This window comes from Macrobrachium nipponense, chromosome 9, assembly GCF_015104395.2.
Source record: "Macrobrachium nipponense isolate FS-2020 chromosome 9, ASM1510439v2, whole genome shotgun sequence".
NCBI lineage: Eukaryota > Metazoa > Arthropoda > Malacostraca > Decapoda > Palaemonidae > Macrobrachium > Macrobrachium nipponense.
This window is the reverse complement of record NC_061110.1, coordinates 95,576,755-95,600,355: the sequence shown is the minus strand read 5'-3', so window position 1 is coordinate 95,600,355 and position 23,601 is coordinate 95,576,755. Positions and strand designations below refer to the sequence as shown.

At 34.6% G+C, this 23,601-nt stretch overlaps 2 protein-coding genes across 8 annotated transcripts in view; one reads left to right on the top strand and one right to left on the bottom strand.

The window, feature by feature from the left end:
• LOC135218352 (glycine receptor subunit alpha-2-like) overlaps positions 1-23,601 on the top strand; it is a 179,514-nt gene that overhangs the window by 75,583 nt on the left and 80,330 nt on the right. The window lies entirely within an intron of this gene.
• LOC135218354 (zinc finger protein OZF-like) overlaps positions 1-23,601 on the bottom strand; it is a 131,383-nt gene that overhangs the window by 86,591 nt on the left and 21,191 nt on the right. For all 3 annotated transcript variants that reach the window (XR_010315303.1, XM_064254586.1, XM_064254585.1), the window contains exon 2: positions 14,974-15,029. The gene's annotated coding sequence lies outside the window, so the exon portion shown is untranslated. The remainder of the gene's footprint in view (positions 1-14,973; positions 15,030-23,601) is intronic.

The following is a 23,601-nucleotide window of genomic DNA, read 5'->3' as shown; positions in this document are numbered from 1 at the left end:
TCTAAAAACATCTAAAATAAAATGTCTAAAAAGGAACGTAAGTATCGCTACGTTTTTTTTTTTTTTTCTTTTTTTTTTCACCCCCCAGAGTCTTGCACTCCATTTTTCCATTATACTCCGGCGGGGAGATATCGAGTCAGACTAGTTGTGTATATTTTCTTATATTTTCTTTCTTTTTTGCCATAAAATAACGCTGTTTCATAACTACGTGTCTTTTCGGTTGTTTGTTATGAATTTACATCTGATGTCTCGTGTATAAATATCATATATTGACAAAAAAATATTTCATTTTTCTTTGGTAGAAGATTGAAAAGTTTCTTGTAAATGATTTTTTTTAACGAAACCTTAGAAGATATTCATGAATAAAATTAGAAAACTAACTGCTATTTGGTGTCTTGTGTATAAATATCATATAAAAAAACTTTTGCGAAGAAGGTTGAGACATTTCTTTCAAACACCATTTTTCTAGCAAAATTTGGGAATATATTTACGCATAATTTGGGAAATGGAGTTTCATATTCTTTGAAGACAAAGTATTTAGCCAGATTTTTCTTTGGAGATTAATTCTGATATGTCAGTATGAGAACACAGCATCGCAAATCCCCCCCCCCCCCCACCCCCTCCCAAACATAGTTGAAAAAGTAAAATGACTGTCTATATGTATTAAGTAACGACAGGAGAAACCGTCTAAAATTCTAAGCAATAATAAACACTTAAAACTAAAAAAAAAAATTTTTTTTTTTTAAGCAGGAGCCTTTAGCCATACAGGTGGCCCTCATTTGCTTATCCAACGTACAAATCAAACACGTACAAGAATAAATCTGCCACTGAGGCATCTGAAGAGCTGTTTGATCTGCAGAACATTAGCTCTGAAAGGAATTTTCTCTCTCTCTCTCTCTCTCTATTTTTTCAACAGTAACTGATTCATGATTAAATATTCACGACTCGAGGTGTAGAAATTATGTTATTTTAAGGAAGAAATTAAAACTATTTACAAAACCAGGTTCACAGGTTAACCTAATGATAAAAGATGAGGTACGAGGCGGCTGAACCTAAACCTAAACAGAAATATGCAGCCATCTAACTTATGGAATGTCTGCTCTAAATGCAAATGAAATGGCAAGAATACTCTAAGGAAACACTAAATTACTCGCCACACCCCCACCCTCTCTCTCTCTCTCTCTCTCTCTCTCTCTCTCTCTCTCGCTCATTTTTTTTGTAGCAGGAACTAATTCAAGATTAAATACCTACGACTCGAGGGGAACAAATGGAAAAGGAAATAAAGAATCTGCTGAGTGATTCCGAGGGGCAGGTGTTGAAGGATTAGGCATTTTTGCCTCTCGTTTTCACCTTTTTCGTTTACATTTCTTTATACAAAGTTAACACCTTTTTATTTTCCTTATATTAAGGTTGACGAAGGGTTCTAGTATCCATGTCATTTATATTTTTTTTCCATCCTATCTTTTATTTTTCTTGTAATTTAAAAAAAAAAAAAGTTAAAAGTGAGGTTGGCGAAGGGATGTGGTATCCATGTTATTCTTTTTTTAACCTAATCTTCATTTCAAAAAAAAAAAAAAAAAAAAAAGGAGCTGTTGACGAAAGCATCTAGTATCCATAATACCTTAATCTGGTGTTAGTTTTGTTTGGGTTTTAAAAAATGTTGAAGAAGCGTACCACCAAGAGGGCTTTAAAAACGAAAAGGGGTATAATTTTTTTTCTTTTTCTATTATTTTAACCTATTTTTATTTCTTTTAATTAAAAAAAAGGGGGGTGGAGCTGAAGGCTTTTGACGAAAGGATCTAACATCCTCATTATTTAATCTGCTCTTAATTTTTGAAGTTTAAAAAAAGTTGAAGAAGCATGCCACCACGAATGCTTTAAAAGCGAACCCGTTGAAGAATAGCGTAGAAATCCACTACAGTGCCTCATTACATGTCCGTGGGTAAGAGCCAAGAAATCTTACCATACATATATATATATATATATATATATATATATATATATATATATATATATATATATATATATATATAAGGAAATTAGAATGAAAGCGCACGGATTAAAAGAAAAAACTAGCATGTACAACAAAGAGCTGTAAAATGAAAGAAAAAGTTGTAGATGCAAAAAAACAACTCTAGAATTAGAAACATCTGGTAATTAACGACAGTAATCCTTTACAAAGAAAACGGAATGAAGTCTACAGAACAGTATGTATGTAGTATGTGCTTGTTTGTATGGTGTTTTTACGTTGCATGGAACCAGTGGTTATTCAGCAACGGGACCGACGGCTTTACGTGACTTCCGAACCACGTCGAGAGTGAACTTCTATCACCAGGAATACACATCTCTCACACCTCAATGGAATGCCCGAGAATAGAACAGTATGTATATAGTATGTGCTAAACCTTCCTTGTTAATATTATCTTCAACACAATTCAAAGTCAAATTCAACCAAACTAAATGATAAGTCATATTTTTTATTATTACATTAACGAAAACTATTCGTAGACTTTATAAGACTGCGATAAGGCTTTCAGCCAATTTGTTTTGGTATGGAGAAACTTTAATACAGATTCGAAAACTATATAAATATAGAAGAGAATAAAAGCAAAATAACTTCAACAGAAAGTGTTATCGCTGTGAGGGAATATCATTTCAGGCTTATATAGCAGTCAGATTCAAGATGGCATCTGTGTAACAAAACATTAGCACGTACAGAAACATAAGTATAAAAAGAACCGATATTTGTTTTCGTAAGCCATTTCATACGCGGAATAAATACACTATAGGGAATAATTATTCACTCGCTATTCGGGAAGAAAACAGGAAAGAAGACTCAGATGGTTTGGTCATGTCATGAGGAGGGAAGATGAACACTTATGTAAGAAGGTTATGAACATGGAGGTGGAGAGCAGAAGAGGGAGGGGAAGGACAAAGTTCAGGTGGAAAGATAAATTATTGAATGACATGAAGGAAAAGGGTCTAAGAGGACAGAGGAAGATGGAGAAGTCTGACTAGAAACAGCGACCCCATATAGAAATGGGAAAAGCTGAAGGCATAGAAGAAGATGATTCCGGAAGAAAACCAGATAGTTTATCACCTTAAAACACCTAGTATCCATCAGACGAAAATCTAAAATTTTCCGATATCAGAAACGAAACCATCGACCAAACCTGTACACGACCAGAAAACTAGCATACAAATCAGCTGAACACGGACAAAAAAAAAAAAAAAAAATCACAAATCTCTTTTGAATCCTAAATAAGCTTCGGAAACAAGCAATCACTTGCTTCACAACAGACACACACTGATAATCCTTTGAACAAAAGCCAGTGTGCTAAAGCGACAACACCCCCCACTTTACATAACAAAAAGGTTCATAAATTTTCGGAACTGTTCCGGAATCGTATTGTAATTTACATTTAAGAGGCTCTTGGGATTAGTGTTGGTGCCTATATTCAATTCGAATAGTTTCACTTTAAGGACTTGTAAAGAAAGGAAACCTCATATGGTGTTAGAGTCGGTTTGAAATGGCATGATTTACAAAGATTTATATCATCCGGTACTGCTCTCACATTATTCTCCTTGCATTTCAATCAATTCAATGAATTTCTATCTACTTTTTTTTTATTTCCCTTGGCCTCCTCTTATTTCTTCCTAATGAATACCTAAATATTCTTTGGAAGCTTGAATTTCTAGTTAATGGCTCCTGTGGGCTTGTTCCATAGGCATAGGGTTTATCTTCTGAATAATAATAATAATAATAATAATAATAATAATAATAATAATAATAATAATAATAATAATAATAATAATAATAATACTGTTAAAATGAATGGCAGAATTAAGCGAGTTGATTATATATATTGTTTTTTCTATTTTCCTTACAATTCGCTTCTCAGGCTCAGCGATGTTTCTGAGTAACTGGCCAATATTCAAGTTGGGAAATTTAAAAAAATTATGGATGCTGAAGGTAATCTTTTATTAGAACAGGATATCAGGTCCAGGTCAAGCAGGGGTCGTCGTCAGCTGGTATACCAGCACCAATACCAGTCCTTAAACCAAAGACGACCCCGGGCCCGAACTGAACTACGCATACGGAATAATATCGGCACTGACGACGACCCCTGCTTGTCCTGGACCTGATATCCTGTTCTAATAAGAGATTACCTTCAGCATCTATAATTTTGTGAAAATTCCCAATATGAATATTGGCCAGTTACTCAGAAACATCGCTGAGCCTGAGAAGCGAATTGTAAGGAAAATAGAAAAACAATATGAAGTCAACTCGCTTAATTCTGCCATTTTTTTTAACAGCATTTGCCTAAAAGAGGGTCTCCTACCTAATAATAATAATAATAATAATATAATAATAATAATAATAATAATAATAATAATAATAATAATAATAATAATAATAATAATAATAATAATAATGGAGAAGCAATAATAGACAATAACAATAATAATAGACAAAATCAAGAATCAAGATGAAAGTATCACTCATTGATTTCGCAATACCATGGGACACCAGAGTTGAAGAGAAAGAAAGGGAAACTGTCAAGACCTGAAAATAGAAATAAGAAGGATATGGGATATGTCAGTGGAAATTGTACCCATAATCATAGGAGCACTAGGCACGATCCCAAGACCCATGAAAAGGAATCTGGAAAAACTAGAGGCTGAAGTAGCTCCAGGACTCATGCAGAAGAGTGTGATCCTAGAAACGGCGCACATAGTAAGAAAAGTGATGTACTCCTTAGGAGGGAGGATGCAACCCGGAACACCACACTAAATACAACCCAGTCGAATTGGAGGACTGTGATAGACCAAAATAATAATAATAATAATATTCCATGTGAAAAGGCTTCATCTCCCGAATATAATAATAATAATATAATAATAATAATAATAATAATAATAATAATAATAATAATAATAATAATAATAATAATCAGGAAAGAATATATGCAGAGACTCAAGGCGATACTCAAGTCAAAACTCAACGCCAGAAATATGATAAAAGCCATAAACACACATAGGCAGTGCCAGTAATCAGATACAGCGCAGGAATAGTGGAATGGACGAAGGCAGAACTCCGCAGCATAGATCAGAATACCAGGAAACATATGACAATTCACAAAGCACTACACCCAAGAGCAAATACGGACAGACTATACATAACACGAAAGGAAGGAGGGAGAGGACTACTAAGTATAGAGGACTGCGTCAACATCGAAAACAGAGCACTGGGGCAATATCTGAAAACCAGTGAAGACGAGTGGCTAAAGAGTGCATGGGAAGAAGGACTAATAAAAGTAGACGAAAACGAAAACCCAGAAATATACAGAGACAGGAGAAAGACAGACAGAACAGAGGACTGGCACAACAAACCAATGCACGGACAATACATGAGACAGACTAAAGAACAAGCCAGCGATGACAATTGGCAAGTGAATGCCCGGCACTTGCACAGAACCAGTACAAAAAGAGGCATGATTCAGTGGCAAAAGCCCTCCACTGGAGCCTGTGCAAGAAACATCAGCTACCTTGCAGTAATAAGTGGTACGAGCGCCAACCTGAAGGAGTGATAGAAAACGATCAGGCAAAGATCCTCTGGGACTATGGTATCAGAACGGATAGGGTGATACGTGCAAACAGACCAGACGTGACGTTGATTGACAAAGTCAAGAAGAAAGTATCACTCATTGATGTCGCAATACCATGGGACACCAGAGTTGAAGAGAAAGAGAGGGAAAAAATGGATAAGTATCAAGATCTGAAAATAGAAATAAGAAGGATATGGGATATGCCAGTGGAAATCGTACCCATAATCATAGGAGCACTAGGCACGATCCCATGATCCCTGAAAAGGAATCTAGAAAAACTAGAGGCTGAAGTAGCTCCAGGACTCATGCAGAAGAGTGTGATCCTAGAAACGGCACACATAGTAAGAAAAGTGATGGACTCCTAAGGAGGCAGGATGCAACCCGGAACCCCACACTACAAATACCACCCAGTCGAACTGGAGGACTGTGATAGAGCACAAAAAAAAAAAAAAAAAAAAAAAAAAATAATAATAATAATATCAGAAAATATATTATGTTTTTATTGCACTTTCAAATGCCTATTTCACACAGGGATTCGTTATCTCCATGACTCAATCCTTATCAGTCTGTTCCCACGAGTCTTTCTACGAGGCTAATTCAGTGAGTCTCTCCATACGATTCAATTCTCTGAGTCTCTAACCTTAACTTAGAGAGTCTCTCTGAGTCTATTCCCCTCGTTCCGTCCGCTCTTTGCCGTGGAATGTGAGTTATTCGTAACAATATGGATGTCTTGCATACCTGAAGCTACGTAGGGCCGTAGATTGTCCAAATATTGCCCTGAACTTCGGCTACATTTTCAAGGTGAACTGTCTGATTTTACTCAGTTTTGAGAGAGAGAGAGAGAGAGAGAGAGAGAGAGAGAGAGAGAGAGAGAGAGAGAGAGAGGTGGAGCTAATTAACAACAACAAAAGAAAGATACAGAAAATAATAGAGAGAGAGAGAGAGAGAGAGAGAGAGAGAGAGAGAGAGAGAGAGAGGTGGGGCTAATAAACAACAACCAAAAAGAAAGATACAGAAAATAATAGAGAGAGAGAGAGAGAGAGAGAGAGAGAGAGGTGGAGCTAATTAACAACAACCAGAGCAAGAGAGAGAGAGAAAAAATACAGAGAGAGAGAAGGAGGAGGAGAGAAGACGAGAGGAGAGACGAGGATAATAGATAACAATCAGAGAAAAAGAGAAATAAAAATACAAAGAGAAAGTTAGTTAAAAATAATAAAGACAGAGAGAGAGAGAGAGAGAGAGAGAGAGAGAGAGAGAGAGAGAGAGAGAGAGAGAGAGATTCACTATACATAAGTATTAACATCCATGCCAAGCTTAGAGCAAACCGTATCTTGAAGTTATAAGCAAACATATGTTTATCTTTAATCATTCTTTTTTTTTTAACTAAACCAAACATTGTTTTCTTTTATTGTTTGTCCTAAAAAAAACTTTAGTCTTGAGAGGGTGACAACTTAAGACTGACATAATGTCTACGCTGACACTTCCTGGTTCTTAAAGATTAGTATCTCTGGCACTGAACACCCCCTACTCCTAAGAACTTCTTATTAGTACGCCACTGGCGAAGTTCATAGTGGGCGGTACTATAGTAGTTTTTCCACTGCCCGCCCGACCATCCGTCAGCTTGTGTGTGCGTGTCTGTCACGCTTTTGCGTTGTTCTCACAACTCATCCTGCTCGGATGGAGGGACTGAAATCAATTCGGTATGATGGGAGACAATCGTGCAAATATACATAAATATATATTATATATATATATATATATATATATATATATATATATATATATATATTATATATACATATACATATACATACATACATATATACATACATATATATATATATATATATATATATATATATATATATATATATATAGATTATATATATACATTCATACATATACACATACAATATATATATATCATACATATACACATACAAAATAAATATATATATATATATATATGTATATATATATATATATATATATATATATATATAAAAAGAACTGTTAGCTCTATTCCCATACTAAGGTCAGTCTTCAGCAGGCTGAAGTCAAGATCAAAGATCGATCTAGAATAATCTAATGTTTGTGTGTGCTCGCAAGAACACGTGTATCAAAAGACACCACATTACTCGTGAAAGTTCCGCCCCCCCCCCCCCCACGCCCCACCCTCCTCATCAACCCTTCCCCCAGTCCCCAGGAAGTTTTCTTTATTAGCTAACGAGCTCAAAATACGTATCACTCATCCGTCAATCAAACGCATGCGCTGACACACCACGGCCAAGTTAACAACTATGACAAAAAAGTTTATATATATATATATATATATATATATATATATATATATATATATATATATATATATATATATATATAGTATATATATATTAAAAGGGTACTCATTGATTTGTAGACAGCTGAATATAAAACGATATAATCGGTGTATATCCTGAACCTTAGCTCTTTAAAGTCGCGAGTTTCAAAGCACAGTTACCCGACCTCTTTTACATGCAAGAGGTAAAATGTCCCTAAAGCACAAACAGATTGTTAATTCATGTTTTAATCGGCCCTACTATTAGAACTAGATGGGATATAGACACGCTTCACCAGCACCACGCGGGGCTGACAGACTGCGTTCAGATATGCATGGAGTCATTCTGTAGCAATATTTCGTGAGTTTTATTTCTTTGCCTTCTCGATATTATTATTATTATTATTATTATTATTATTATTATTATTATTATTATTATTATTATTATTATTTGGGAAAAACTCTCTATCACGAGAGTTTATACAACATTCTAAGGGGTCCACAATAATAAGAATGTTAAAAGTTCGTGTACAGTTAATAAACACTTTATAAAAGCTTTCGAACCCTTCCCTGGGTTCGATAGAGTTTTATACTGTTTATATATTATGCACGAACTTTTAACATTTTTATTATTGTGGACCCATAGAATATTATTATTATATTCAGAAGATGAGCCCTATTCATATGGAATAAGCCCACCAAAGGGGCCACTGACTTGAAATTCAAGCTTCCAAAGAATATGGCGTTCATTAGACAAAAGTACGAGGAGGTAAAGGGAAATACATAAAGAAGAGATCCCACTTATTAAAAAAGGAAAAATAGATCAATAAAATGCATTAAAATGCAAGGACAATAGTATTAGAGTAGTAATACACTGCATTTTCACCGCTTGAACTATTGAAGTTCTCATTGCACGTCATCCTCAGGGAGGCTCCACACAGCAGTGATGCCGTTTTTTCTTCACAACATTGGCTTTTAGCAGTATTACCATATGCAGTTCATCTGATTTTTTTTTTTACTTTATGATTTAATGGTTAGAATGCGTATTTTCCGATGTAGAATTATTTTCCGTGATGTTAGAAAACTACACGTCACTAGCCTAATATAAAGTATTTTTGACGAAGAAAAATAAAGGATATCAATAAAATTCATTTGTATAAATAAGCAGGATATGTTTTATAGCTTTATTTTCATAATAAAACATAAAAAAGCAAAGTGAAGAATTTTTTTCTTCAGTGCCGTGGCCTGTGGCCGGAAAAGCCACGGAGGGTTGCCAGATGTCACCAGAAAGCCACACTAATAGACGAAATTCCTCAAAACGGCAACCCTGCTCCACAGTCCAACGGTGTAAGGAATAAAGAACCTCTGGAATTGAGAAGTTGGACAGCGAGGCACATTTACTGGTTGCTCTCCTCAGGAAATGGGGATCAGAGACCAATTGTGAGTGCGAGAGATCTCTGCTAAGATGCAACTTACGAAAAATTGACAATAAAGACACCATCCGTCGATGGTCCAAGTCATCACTGCTATATTAGAAAACGGGAATATCCCACCACGATGTTTGACATTCTTCATCGACCTCAGGTAACCGTCATTCGTGATGATGAGAGCACGCTTCATTTTAAATAACAAATCGTTCTAAACCAGAAATACCGACTGAATGCACCAAGCCAAGACATTCCACTGTTGAGTTGAATGTAAAACTTAGGCCAAAGACGAAGCACTGGGGACCTATGAGGTCATTCAGTGTTGAAATGGAAATTGACAGTAAAAGGTTTGAAAGGTGGAACAAGAGGAAAACCTCAAAGCAGTTGCACTATGAATCAAGTGTTAGGAGAGAGTGGAAAGTAAGATGAAGAAAGAGTATATGAAAGGAGGTACAGCAAAAGGAACGAAAGTGGTTGCAGCTAGGGGCCGAAGGCACGCTGCAGAGAACTTTAAGTAATGCCTACAGTGCACCGCATGAGGTCCACTGACGGAACTTATCCCCTACGAGGAACATTCCACTATTGATAAAATCGTTAAACATGTCTGCTACATCAATATAGCATCTTCAAAAGGTCTACGCTTTCATAAGGTAGACAAGCTGTGATTAATTAGGCAATTTCAAAACTGATAGTGGCTATTCACCATTGACAATTTTCACTTACGAATTATTTACTATCAATCACGACCTGTCAGCGATATTGGCACTTTTTTTTTTTAGATTGATGGCAGGGAGAAGACCTTTATAGGACAGTATGGGAATGAAAATGTAATACCAAAATTATTCCATTTTACCTCGTGAAAAAATTACATAACCCATATTTTCAATTTTCATGTAAGTAATTCGAGATTTGAATCAATGCTGTAAACAAGGCGTTTCTTAAAAAATTTGTTGGGATAAATTTTAACGAGGATTGAGGCGAACATTCAAAATACTCTTAAAATAATGAATTGAAAAGCGAGAGACTATGCACGAAGCCAATAGCTGAAAAACAGCAGGAGCCAGTACGTCTTGGGTACTGACAGGGAGTCTAAACATTTCCTTCAAAACAGACAGGACGGACAAGGGACCAATTTAGGGGGAATGTACAGAAGTGACAGAGAAGAAGAAGGAGAAGAAGATGAGGAGGAGGAGGAGGAGGAGGAGGAGGAGGAGGAGGAGGAGGGGAGGAGGAGGAGGAGGGCTTTAAAAAAAAACTAAGTATATGGAACTTCACCAGATTTAATTAAATTTTTTTCCACGAAGACCTCCAATCAGATTTACGTTGAAAGCCTTTCAGTCATGATTGTTTTAAAAGACCATGTATATTTATTTATTCATTTTTCTTTTCGTGCTATTTTAAAAGCTCTGTTAACTTTCATATGGACAAGTGTGGCTTTTAATTTGAGTGATTTCATAAATGACATAACTAAATTTTTTTTCGTGACATTTTACTAGGGAGTTTCGATTTTCAAATATATACATTTTCCTTACGTCTTCCTTTCATAAACTTATTTTTCTAAGTGCATTCCATTTCCTTCCTTATTTCGCTTACTTGTTCATTATTTTCGGATTCCTTTGTAAATTTATCTTTATGAATTCAGTGTTATATACGGCGCCTTTACTTTCTTAACAGATTCCATTAAATTTTCCCTTTAACTCTGCAATCCATTTTAATTATTTTTTTTTTCATTACTTGGTAGTTATTCTCGAATTTCTTTATAAATCTATCATTATGTATTAATGCCATATACGGCGCCTTTATTTCTTACCAAATTTCATTAAATTTTTCCTCTAACTCTGCAATGCATTTTTATTATTTTCGTTTTGTTTCGATTACTTGTTGGTTATTCTCGAAATCCTTTATCAATCTATCATTATATTTTAGTTATAAGGCGCCTTTAGTCTCTGACTATATTTAATCAAAATTGTTCCTCTTAACTCTGCAATCTATTTTAATTTTTTGTCTCTGTTGTCGATTTTCACCTTTTCAAATCTTAATGAAATTCCTCCCCTTCTCGTCGGTTCCAACACTTTCGGTGACTCTGTTGTACGATGAAGCTCACATGAGATATTATATACGCATTATGATTACATTGAATTAGATTAGAATGAGAATTTCGTTTCCGTATGAAATTGAGCACAATTCAAGTTTCCTAAATTCTACTTATTATATTATATTATTATTATTATTATATTTTTTTTTTTTTTTTTTTTTTTTTTTTTTTTTTTGCTCTATCACAGTCCTCCAATTCGACTGGGTGGTATTTATAGTGTGGGGTTCCGGGTTGCATCCTGCCTCCTTAGGAGTCCATCACTTTTCTTACTATGTGTGCCGTTTCTAGGATCACACTCTTTCTGCATGAGACCTGGAGCTACTTCAGCCCTCTAGTTTTTCTAGATTCCTTTAAGGGATCTTGGGATCGTGCCTAGTGCTCCTATGATTATGGGTACGATTTCCACTGGCATATCCCATATTCTTCTTATTTCTATTTTCAGATCTTGATACTTATCCATTTTTTCCCTCTCTTTCTCTTCAACTCTGGTGTCCCATGGTATTGCGACATCATGAGTGATACTTTCTTCTTGACTTTGTCAATCAACGTCACGTCTGGTCTATTTGCACGTATCACCCTATCCGTTCTGATACCATAGTCCCAGAGGATCTTTGCCTGATCGTTTTCTATCACTCCCTCAGGTTGGTGCTCGTACCACTTATTACTGCAAGGTAGCTGATGTTTCTTGCACAGGCTCCAGTGGAGGGCTTTTGCCACTGAATCATGCCTCTTTTTGTACTGGTTCTGTGCAAGTGCCGGGCATTCACTTGCTATGTGGTTTATGGTTTCATTTTTCGTATTGCACTTCCTACATGTGGGAGAGATGTTATTTCCGTCTATCGTACTTTGAACATATCTGGTTCTTAGGGCCTGATCTTGTGCCGCTGTTATCATTCCTTCAGTTTCCTTCTTTAGCTCTCCCCTCTGTAGCCATTGCCAATTGTCATCGCTGGCTAGTTCTTTAGTCTGTCTCATGTATTGTCCGTGCATTGGTTTGTTGTGCCAGTCCTCTGTTCTTTCTGTCTTTCTCCTGTCTCTGTATATTTCTGGGTCTTCGTCTACTTTTATTAGTCCTTCTTCCCATGCACTCTTTAGCCACTCGTCTTCACTGGTTTTCAGATATTGCCCCAGTGCTCTGTTTTCAATGTTGACGCAGTCCTCTATACTTAGTAGTCCTCTCCCTCCTTCCTTTCGTGTTATGTATAGTCTGTCCGTATTTGCTCTTGGGTGTAGTGCTTTGTGTATTGTCATTTGTTTCCTGGTTTTCTGATCTATGCTGCGGAGTTCTGCCTTCGTCCATTCCACTATTCCTGCGCTGTATCTGATTACTGGCACTAAGCCCATGTGTTTATGGCTTTTATCATATTTCCGGCGTTGAGTTTTGACTTGAGTATCGCCTTGAGTCTCTGCATATATTCTTTCCTGATCGTGTCCTTCATCTCTTGGTGTTTTATATCTCCTCCTTCCATTATTCCCAGGTATTTGTATCCTGTCTCATCTATGTGTTTGATGTTGCTCCCATCTGGTAGCTTTATCCCTTCAGTTCTCGTTACTTTGCCTTTTTGTATGTTGACTAAGGCGCATTTTTCTATTCCAAACTCCATTCTGATGTCCCCAGATACAATCCTTACAGTCTGGATTATTATTATTATTATTATTATTATTATTATTATTATTATTATTATTATTATTATTATTATTATTATTATTATTATTATTATTATTATACTGGTAGAAACCCTCTTTTTGCAAATGCTGTTAAAAAGAATGGCAGAATTAAGCGAGTTTGATTTTATATATTGTTTGTTTTTTACTATTTTCCTTACAATTCGCTTCTCAGTCTCAGCGATGTTTCTGAGTAACTGGTCAATATTCATATTGGGAATTTTCAAAAATTATAAATGCTGAAGGTAATCTTTTATTAGAGCAGGATCTCAGGTCCAGGACAAGTAGGGGTCGTCGTCAGTACCGGTATTATTATTATTATTATTATTATTATTATTATTATTATTATTATTATTATTATTATTATTATTATTATTATTATTATTATTATTATTCAGGAGATGACCCCTATATGGAATAGGCCCACAGGGGCCACTGACTTGGAATTCGAACTTCCAAAAAATATGGTGTTCATTTGGAAGAAATTACAGATCACAGGAATATTTTTAGTGAGTCGTAGGTATTTAATCTTGAATTAGTTCCTGCTAAAAAAAAGTGAGTGAGAGAGAGAGAGAGAGAGAGAGAGAGAGAGAGAGAGAGAGAGAGACCCAACTCTAATATACGTTCAAGACCACACAGACATCGCCAGCATGCAAGACCTAATTAAAAATGCAAGGGGCAACATTGGTGCCAACTAACTTGCGAGTTTCCCCATCATTAGTCCTAGTATAAATAACTACACACGCATAAAAAGAGGAGAGAGAGAGAGAGAGAGAGAGAGAGAGAGAGAGGTGAGTAGCAGGAAAACGGTGTGACTGAGGAGTTTTTTTTTTTTACTGATAAACGCACTTAAACATACTGCCACTCAACACGCACGGGAAGCAGGCAAAAACATTTCGTAAATTCGTAACTTCAGATCGTCTTTGTTGTGTTTCTTGTTATGTTCCTTTGCATTCGGTGAGTGAATCATTTACCTTTGCATTCAGTGAGCGACTGATTTACCGTTTCATTCAGTGAGCAAATGATTTACCGTTTCATTCAGTGAGCGACTGATTTACCGTTTCATTCAGTGAGCAAATGATTTACCGTTTCATTCAGTGAGCGACTGATTTACCGTTTCATTCAGTAAGCGACTGATTTATTGTTGGAAATGACAGGTCTTTATAGACCTGTCACTTCTAAGTGACTTGAGGGAACAGTATATGAATTTTAAAAATGATACAAAAAAGGGTGGATAAAATGTGTCATTGGGATTATTTGCATATTTTTACATGCAAATGCATGAAAATTGATAATCAATGTATTTTGGGTCCAGTACAAAGTTTCTCCCTCTCTCTCTCTCTCTCTCTCTCTCTCTCTCTCATCTCTGCATATATCTTATATATATATATATATATATTAATATATATAAACACACACACCCCACCCCCCACACACACACACACACACACACATATATATATTATATATATATATAATATATATATATATATATATATAGAGAGAGAGAGAGAGAGAGAAGAGAGAGAGAGAGAGAGAGACGAGAGAGAGAGAGAGAGAGAAGAATTTGTATTTAAAACTAAATATTCATGGTCATATGATTGCAGATAAGATTATGTAAATAATTATTATATATATATATAAATATATATATATATATATATATATATTCAGATTATGTTTACATCATACGTCCGTAAATTTCTCATTCTGACAACAACAACAAAACACCATGACGCTATTAAACATTTGTGACAGGTTCTAACAGACCGAGATCAAACGGACATACGGCACACATATGAACCTGATTTGCATATTCAAAATAACTATCTGACACTTGATAAAGATGAAAGTACTCACGAATAACTGGCAGAGGTGGAGATATCCAGGCTTTCCTCACACGCCACTAAAACTACCTGCAAAGAAAAGAAGTGATATGGAAATTACATTATTATTATCATTATATATTCGGAAGATGAACTCTATTCACGTGGAAAAAGCCCATCAAAGGGGCCACTGACTTGAAATTCAAACTTCCATAGAATACGGTGTTCTTTAGAAAGAAGTAACGGTAGGTAATGGGAAATACAGAAGGAAAGAAGAGATTACTTATTACAAAGAAAATAGCTTAACAAATAAATACATAAACAGATAAAAATGTAAGGAAATCATTAAAATCCAGTGGGAATTGTATCAGGGCAGTCATGCACGACATCCTCGCACAAGCCAGGCAGATAACCCTTCTATACCCTCTTCTCTTTTAAAGGGCGAGATAAGTTCCTCGTTGGACGAGTGGGTTAACGTGCTCACCTACCGATTCGGTAGTCCGCAGTTCGATTCTCCGATCTGCCAACATGGAACCCGAGGAATGTATCTCCGGCGATTAGAAATTCATGTGGTTCGGTTCCCGCAATAAGCTGTGGGTCCCGTTGCTACGTAACCGACAGGTTCCTAGCCTGGTTTTTCATGCCCTCTCCTATCTCTCGATTCCTTCAGACACCCACAAAACACCACTAAATTGCCCATCCCAGCGGCCTACTCATTGCTACAAGAACTCCTCACACCCTAAGTCACTGGTTAGCAGGGAGGAAAAACACTTGAAATATTATCTTCGCTAATGAAAGGCGTTCCCATAAATTCTCAGGGTAAAATTAAAACGTCCTGGTCTGGCCTTTGCAATGAATTCAAGCATGCAATTGCTATTACCGAGGGGGATTTCTAGACGGTGGGCGAAGGTTATCTACTGCTAAAATGGCGTATTCAATGTCTCCCATTAATTGAAAGTATCACAAATCAGAAGCGTAAGTGCATTTAATTACTGGATTACAAAAGTCCTCTGTACTCGTAAAGTACGTGTTACATCTTTTATGCATAAATGTACTACAGTGGATTACGGTAAGAATTGTGCATACATGCATGCATACATAATACCTAAACACAAAATTTTTATATATGTATATAGTATATATATGAGCATAAAATGCCCATTAAAACACTCTGGTTTAAAACTAAGAAATAGACTTCGGTGGATTAACTTCCATCCTCATCAAGTATCACTACTTGCTAAGGGTGGAAGTTGGCCCACCGAAATATGGTCCTTAGCTTTAAAACAGTGTTTTAAAGGGTCATTCATATTTGAGACGTATCCTGTTTTAGCAGAAGAATTTATTTATTTTAACACACACACATATATATATATATATATATATATATATATATATATATATATATACATATATATACTATATATATATATACATATATATATATATATGTGTATAATATATATATATTATATATACACACACATATATATATATATTATATATATATATATGTATATATATATATATATATATATATATATATATATATATATATATAAAGTGTGCTTATACTTAGGTGCACCCATAACCACACACACATGTACGTGTGTATTTATGTATATATGCGTATGTATGTATGTATGCGTACGTCAAATCTACTACGTTAAACTGCTTCCAGTGCCAATAGCAGTTATTTCGTACCTCATCATTTATTCCAGTTTAACAGAACCTAGTCAGAAATGAGAATACGCCAACACTTCAAATAGTCAATATAAATTCCATGAAATATATTCCCACGTCAACTGGCTCACGCTCTCCTCCGTTCTTTGAATTGGCAGTACAATGTCTTGTCCAAGTGCGCTACAATGTCTTGCCCCAAGAGCGCGTCCAATCAATAAAGAAGTCTTTTGATGAGACAATTTTTTCATGGATTCTCCAGGAGAGTCTTTCGGACGAGAAAGTGGTTGACAGACAAGAGGAAAACAAAGACATTGGACGTAGTAGGTCTTACGGGGAAAATATTTTAGAAACTAGGAATTTACAACTCTTATTTTTTTGTAATATGTAAATAAAAACTTATTGCAAGGTTGCGTAGTTATACAAATACTCGTGTGTATGTATATATAGTAAATATACGTATACACATACTCACACGCAGTATATATAATATATACTACATATATGCATATATGTGTATGTATGTATGTATATATTTGTATATATACATATATGGATTTGTATATATATTTATTAATATATTTAATAATATATATATATATATATATAAATGTATATATACACATATATAATGTGCGGTGTGTATTATGTTTAGATAAACACTGACTCTAGTGATATCTCACCCTTGCCAGAAAACAAAGCAAAACCCATCGCTATTGCAGCGACCACGCAAACAAAGCCTTCAAAGGTCACACAAAAAAAAAAAAAAAAAAAACTTTCCTCTCTAACCTCCTGTCTTTTATCTCTTTCCTTCTCTGATCCCTAAAACAATGTCCACTCCCTCACACTTAGTTCTCTTCGGTGTCTTCACAGTTCAAGATTTGCAACGTCAAAAGATGTCAGGGCGACGTTCGAAGCAATATTTGTCATTCCCCTGAAAGATTTGAGAATCGAAGCTTTCTACAGTAATCTGAAGAATTATGTAGTGTTTTTGGAGTAGTCTTCCATCTTCTTTAAGCTCATTCAAACAGACTTTATTCGAGAAAAAGATTTATAGTCTCTTTATATTTAAATTTCGGAATGCAGGTACTCAACTTACAGAAAATGCTAATCAGTTGTTTGTGCACTGACGATAACAATACTGCAACGGTAATAGCAGTAGCATGGAAGTATTAACGTTGTGTCAAAAAAAAAATCAACAAACCACATGAAGTACATATCTTATAACAGTTAGAGATGTCAGATGCACAAAGTGCAAAAACAGATAATCTAACATAACAATAGAACATCAGTTTTTTAATCTGCAATTTTATGCACTGGGGACCATCAATACTGTACAACATACTTAACACATTTCTAAAAGTTAAAAAAAAAAAAAAATTTTTTTCATACTTACAGTCCTGTTGCCATTTTGCAATGATCCTTATAATTTATCATTTAAACACTGGCAAAAAATTATTAAAAGAAAAAAAAATTAAAGTCTGAAGTTATCAACAAAAAAAAAACATATTCAAACAAACACTCACATTTTACAATGATCCTTATAATATATGGTTTAATTAAACGCCGGCAAAAAAGGAAAAAAAAAAAGAGAAATGCCAAAAAAAAGAAAAAAAAAAAAAAAAGAAAGTGAAGTTATCAACATAAAAAGAATAAAACACATATTCAAACAAACACTCAGCCAGTCAAACCAAATACACAGCTCCAATTTCATCGCCCAATAAAGGCCATCATTCTAAAAACAAATACGAACGAAGGTTCAGTTAATTATGCATCGGACAACCAATCTGGGACTATTCATCGTATCTGAAACCGAGGAACATCAAGATTAATTGAGGGGAACAGATCTCGTGACGTGAGACTTAAAACCACATTTCTGGCTGCATAATGATGCACTTTGATGTCATCCTTTATTTAATTTCAGAGGTACCGAGGTTCTATTTCAGGGATAAACTAACATTATTATTGATATATTGTTCTCCATCTTATAATTATACTGATGTCTCAGTGTCATATTCACGAACGCTAATCACAGTCATCGTACCTTTATTTGTACCTCACACAAATACTGATAAAGGTATGATAGACTTATTTAATACATCATATATCAAAAAGGCGTTTAAGTTAAAAGATAACGTATTTAAGAAGCAAATTTAGAAAGGAAAATAACTTGGTAATTCTAGTGAAAGCTAAGTTCGCAAGAGAATTTATTAATTTATTATAAACTTAGGAATAATTTCTTGAATTTTAACACAACCCACTTTTTATTTTTCTTTATATTTATCTTCCCGTCAATATGTATGTATGTATGTATGTATGAGGTATATATATATATATATATATATATATATATATATATATATATATATATATATATATATATATATATTTAGCCAAGGCCACAGGAAAAATAAAAGAAGGAGTACCGAGCGCTTTCGTGTTACTTCAACACATTTTCGAAGTACGAAAGCGCCTCGGTACTCCTCCTTTTATTTTCCTGTGGTCTAGGTAAATATATTGTCACGCGCTATTTAGTGACATATAAGCATATACATATATATATATAGAGCTATATACACGTATATATACATGAAAATACTTAACATAAAAATAAAGGTACACCTCCACAAAGATAGCAAATGAGAGAGAGAGAGAGAGAGAGGGAGAGGAGAGAGAGAGAGGAGAGAGAGAGAGAGAGAGAGAGAGAGACCATAATTCAGCATTCCTGAGCAACCGTCCATAGCGAATGTTCCTTTACAAATTCTGCCTCTCGGCAACAGCCCGATTCTTGCCAAGTTCTGCAACAGAGGAGACAAAGACGGACGTCTCTCTTGATTCTCTCGAACTTTAAAAGATTTCCTTGTCTGTGGGGCTCTAGAGAAACGGTTCATATATATATATATATATATATATATATATATATATATATATATATATATGTATATATATATATATAGTATATATATATATATATATATATATATATATGAGTTGTATATATAAATGTAATTTATTTATATGAATATATATATTTTTAAATAAATATATTTTACGCACGCACACACAGACCTATTAAGGAAATGGAATATAAAATTTAGGCCGAAGGCCAAGCGCTGCGACCTATAGGGTCATTCAGAGAAAGGGAAACAGAGAGAAAAATGTTTTAAAAGGTGTGAAGGGACGCTGAAACAATTGTTAGAAGTTAATTAGTGAAATTCATGAGAGAGTTCAATGGAAATTTAAAATCCTTTCATTTGGAGAGAGAGAGAGAGAGAGAGAGAGAGAGAGAGAGAGAGAGAGAGACGCAGTGTCTTTGAAGTGGCACTTGTTTGACTGACTGCAGGGGGCCAGCGGACTATATATACTACATATGCCAACTTCTTCTACGCCGAGAACTCAAAAAGGGAAAAAAAAGAGCTGTTTACAACATTGTTTTGTCCGAAGACATCAGACGTGGTTTTGAGAACCACGTCAAAACAATTTTAGAAGACAATCATTTATGTGTATGAGAATGCCTACAAAATGTCTTAGTCAAGTCGAACCAGTTAATCAAAGTACAATATGTTCTCTTTTTATCTAATATACAAAGTCAGCAGAAAATGTACACAACCATTTTCATAAATGTCCTTTAAGCCTCATCATCTGTTTAAATAGAATGAACTTCATCACAGTAAATGGAAAATGGCAGGGAAATCTTACAGTGAATCACGCGAAATATATCTTTAAACGTTGGTTTAATATGAATACTCTCTTTCACAAGAACTTGCCAGAGTTTCTTAATTGCCTGCGTGCATTAGGAAACTAGATAAATTAAGTGATATGAAATGTTCGTAACCACAAGTATTTATTATACCGTTTGGGAATCACAGAGATATATTTTAAGGTAACAATATATGACTACCCAGAGAGAGAGAGAGAGAGAGAGAGAGAGGAGAGAGAAACAAAAGGTGAATTAATGGGGGGGGGGGGGGGGGGGGGGGGGTTACTTGAAGTTGATAACAGAAAATTTTCCGTGGTAATCTTTTAAAAACAAAGTTTTAAGTCACATAGCAAGTTATTTCATAAATATTAGTTGTGACGGCATATTCTGAAAACTAATATATTTTTGCTTTCCTTTCTCGAATAATACTAACAACATAGAACTAACTATAGAGGAAACTGTTCTGCAGCAATCACTTAGATAAATATTAAGCTTTGGCGATTAGAAAGCAACAGATAGTCAGTAAGTACACAGTTGTTTTACTTTTATCGCCTTGAATACCATGCATTTTTTTTCCCTTACGGAAAACACCAAAACAGTTCTAATCTTATAAACAATGCTTCACGATTCTGACAGACGTATCAAGCAAATTACATCATCATTTAGCTGGGTCCTGTTTACTGACTGATTTCTTGGTTATAAGAGATTATTTTGGTTAATATGCACACTCGTAATAAATGATACAACAAAAGCTTTTCAAGAGATCAGTGTTACTGAAATTTAAATAAACAAAGCACAATGAAACAATAATTTAAGTCAAACGGGAGTACTACAGGAAAAGCATTACCCAGAAGCCAAGTTCTTTTAAAACTGAATTAGTGCCACAGGACGCAAGAGTTGCCACAGGTATTTAACGACTAAGGGAAACACCAGCTGAAGAAAACATTGCCAGCAGATTGACAAGTCTTTGTTCTTACCATCTTGTTTTATGTAGTCTCCCAGGAAAAACGTTAATTAAGGGAGTCATATACATCTAGACGCGTGGCCACCTAAACTAGTGGATTCAGAGCTTAAATGTCACTGGTAGAGAGAAACATTTGGGCTCCATTTTTGTTTTTAGTGAACTCAGATGTAACTGATAATGTCATTAGTTGAACGTATATATGGGTTTTCGTTCTTGTTACGAGTTGCATGGCAGATTTATCTATTTCTACCATTACAATACAAGAAAGCTCACTCGACTATTTTTATTAAAATTTATACTAGTAGGAGCGGTTGTTCTTTTTAAAAAATTTTATAGAGAAAACGCTACTACAGAATGAATAATTATCCCAAAAACAAGGGACAAAGTGCTGTCAAATGAGGTTTCATTGTTTAAACATTAAAACAGCTTGGAAATCGAATCGACATTCCATAATTTTGGCAGCATTTTTAAACTCATCAGTTTTGTTCTTGCCATTAGGTTAAAAATATTACTACAACTAAAAACAAAACAAAAAATTTAATAAAATAAAACGATGGACGACGCAGCAGAGCCCTCAATATGACTCATACACTTTCCTGTCCCAAAATGATCAAGATAACCTTGACACTGAATGAATTATAGCATTGAAATCTAACATTGAAATCTAATCTGTCGTACATCTTATCTAAGGATGTACGTCTTAAACAAAATTAACAGAGCGAGGACAATCATATTTCACTACCGCGAAAACTGAGTGAATATCTAGAGGGCAATTAAGAATAATGGGTAAATATCTAGAAGGCAATGAGGAATAATGGGTAAATATCTAGAAGGCAATTAAGAATAATGGGTAAATATCTAGAAGGCAATTAAGAATAATGGGTAAATATCTAGAAGGCAATTAAGAATAATGGGTAAATATCTACATGGTAATTAAGAATAATGGGTAAATATCTAGAAGGCAATTAAGAATAATGGGTAAATATCTAGAAGGCAATTAAGAATAATGGGTAAATATCTAGAAGGCAATTAAGAATAATGGGTAAATATCTAGAAGGCAATTAAGAATAATGGGTAAATATCTAGAAGGCAATTAAGAATAATGGGTAAATATCTAGAAGGCAATTTAAAATATGGTAAAATATCTCATGGTTAATTAAGAATAATGGTTAAATATCTAGAAGCCAAATTAGGAACAATGGGTAAATAATCTATAGGGCCAATTAAGAATAATTCGCGGATAAATATCTAGAAGGCAATTAAGAATAAGGGGAATATCTAGAGGCAATTAAGAATAATGGGTGTAAATATCTAGAAGGGCAATTAAGAATAATGGGTCAATATATACTGGTAATAAGAATTAATGGGGTAAATATCTAGAAGGCAATTAAGAATAATGGGTAAATATCTAGAAGGCCATTAAGAATAATGGGTGAATAAGTAGAAGGCAATTAAGAAAAATGGGTAAATATCTTGAAGATCATTAAGAATAATGGGTAAATATCTTGAAGGCAATTAAGAAAAATGGGTAAATATCTAGAAGGCAATTAAGAATAATGGTGGGGTTAAACATCTAAGGGGTGGGAAGGCAATTAAAGAATTAATGGCGGGTAAATATCTAGAAGGGCAATTAAGAATAATGGGGTAAATAAATCTAGAAGGCCAATTAATTAAAGAATAATGGGTAAATAATCTAGAAGGCAATTTAAGAAATAATGGCGGGTAAAAATATCTAGAGAAGGCGCAATAAGAATAATAATGGGTAAATAGTCTTAGAAAGGCAATTAAGAATAAATGGCGGGTAAATAATAGAAGGCAATAAGGGAATAAGGAATGGGTAAAATATCTAGAAGGCAATTAAGAATTAATGGCTTAAAATATCTAGTACAAGAATAAATGTGCCGGGGTAAATATTCTAAGAAGGCAATTAAAGAATAACTGGGGTAAAATATTCTTAGACAAGGCCATTTAAAGAATAATGTGGGTGCAATAAGTAGAAGGCAATTTAACGAAAAATGGGTTAAATATCTTGAAGATCATTAAGAATAATGGGTAAAAATATCTTGAAGCGGCCAATAAGAAAAATGGGTAAATATTATAGAAGCGGCCAATTAAGAATAATGGGTAAAACATCTAGAAAGGCAATTAAGAATGATGAGGGTAAATATCTAGATTGTCAATTTAAGAATAATTGGGGTAAATATTCTAGAAGGGCAATTAAGAATAATGGGTTAAATATCTTAGGAAGGCAATTAAAAATAATGTAGGGTAAATATCTAGAAGGCAATTAAGAATAATGCGGGGTAAATAAAATCTAGAAG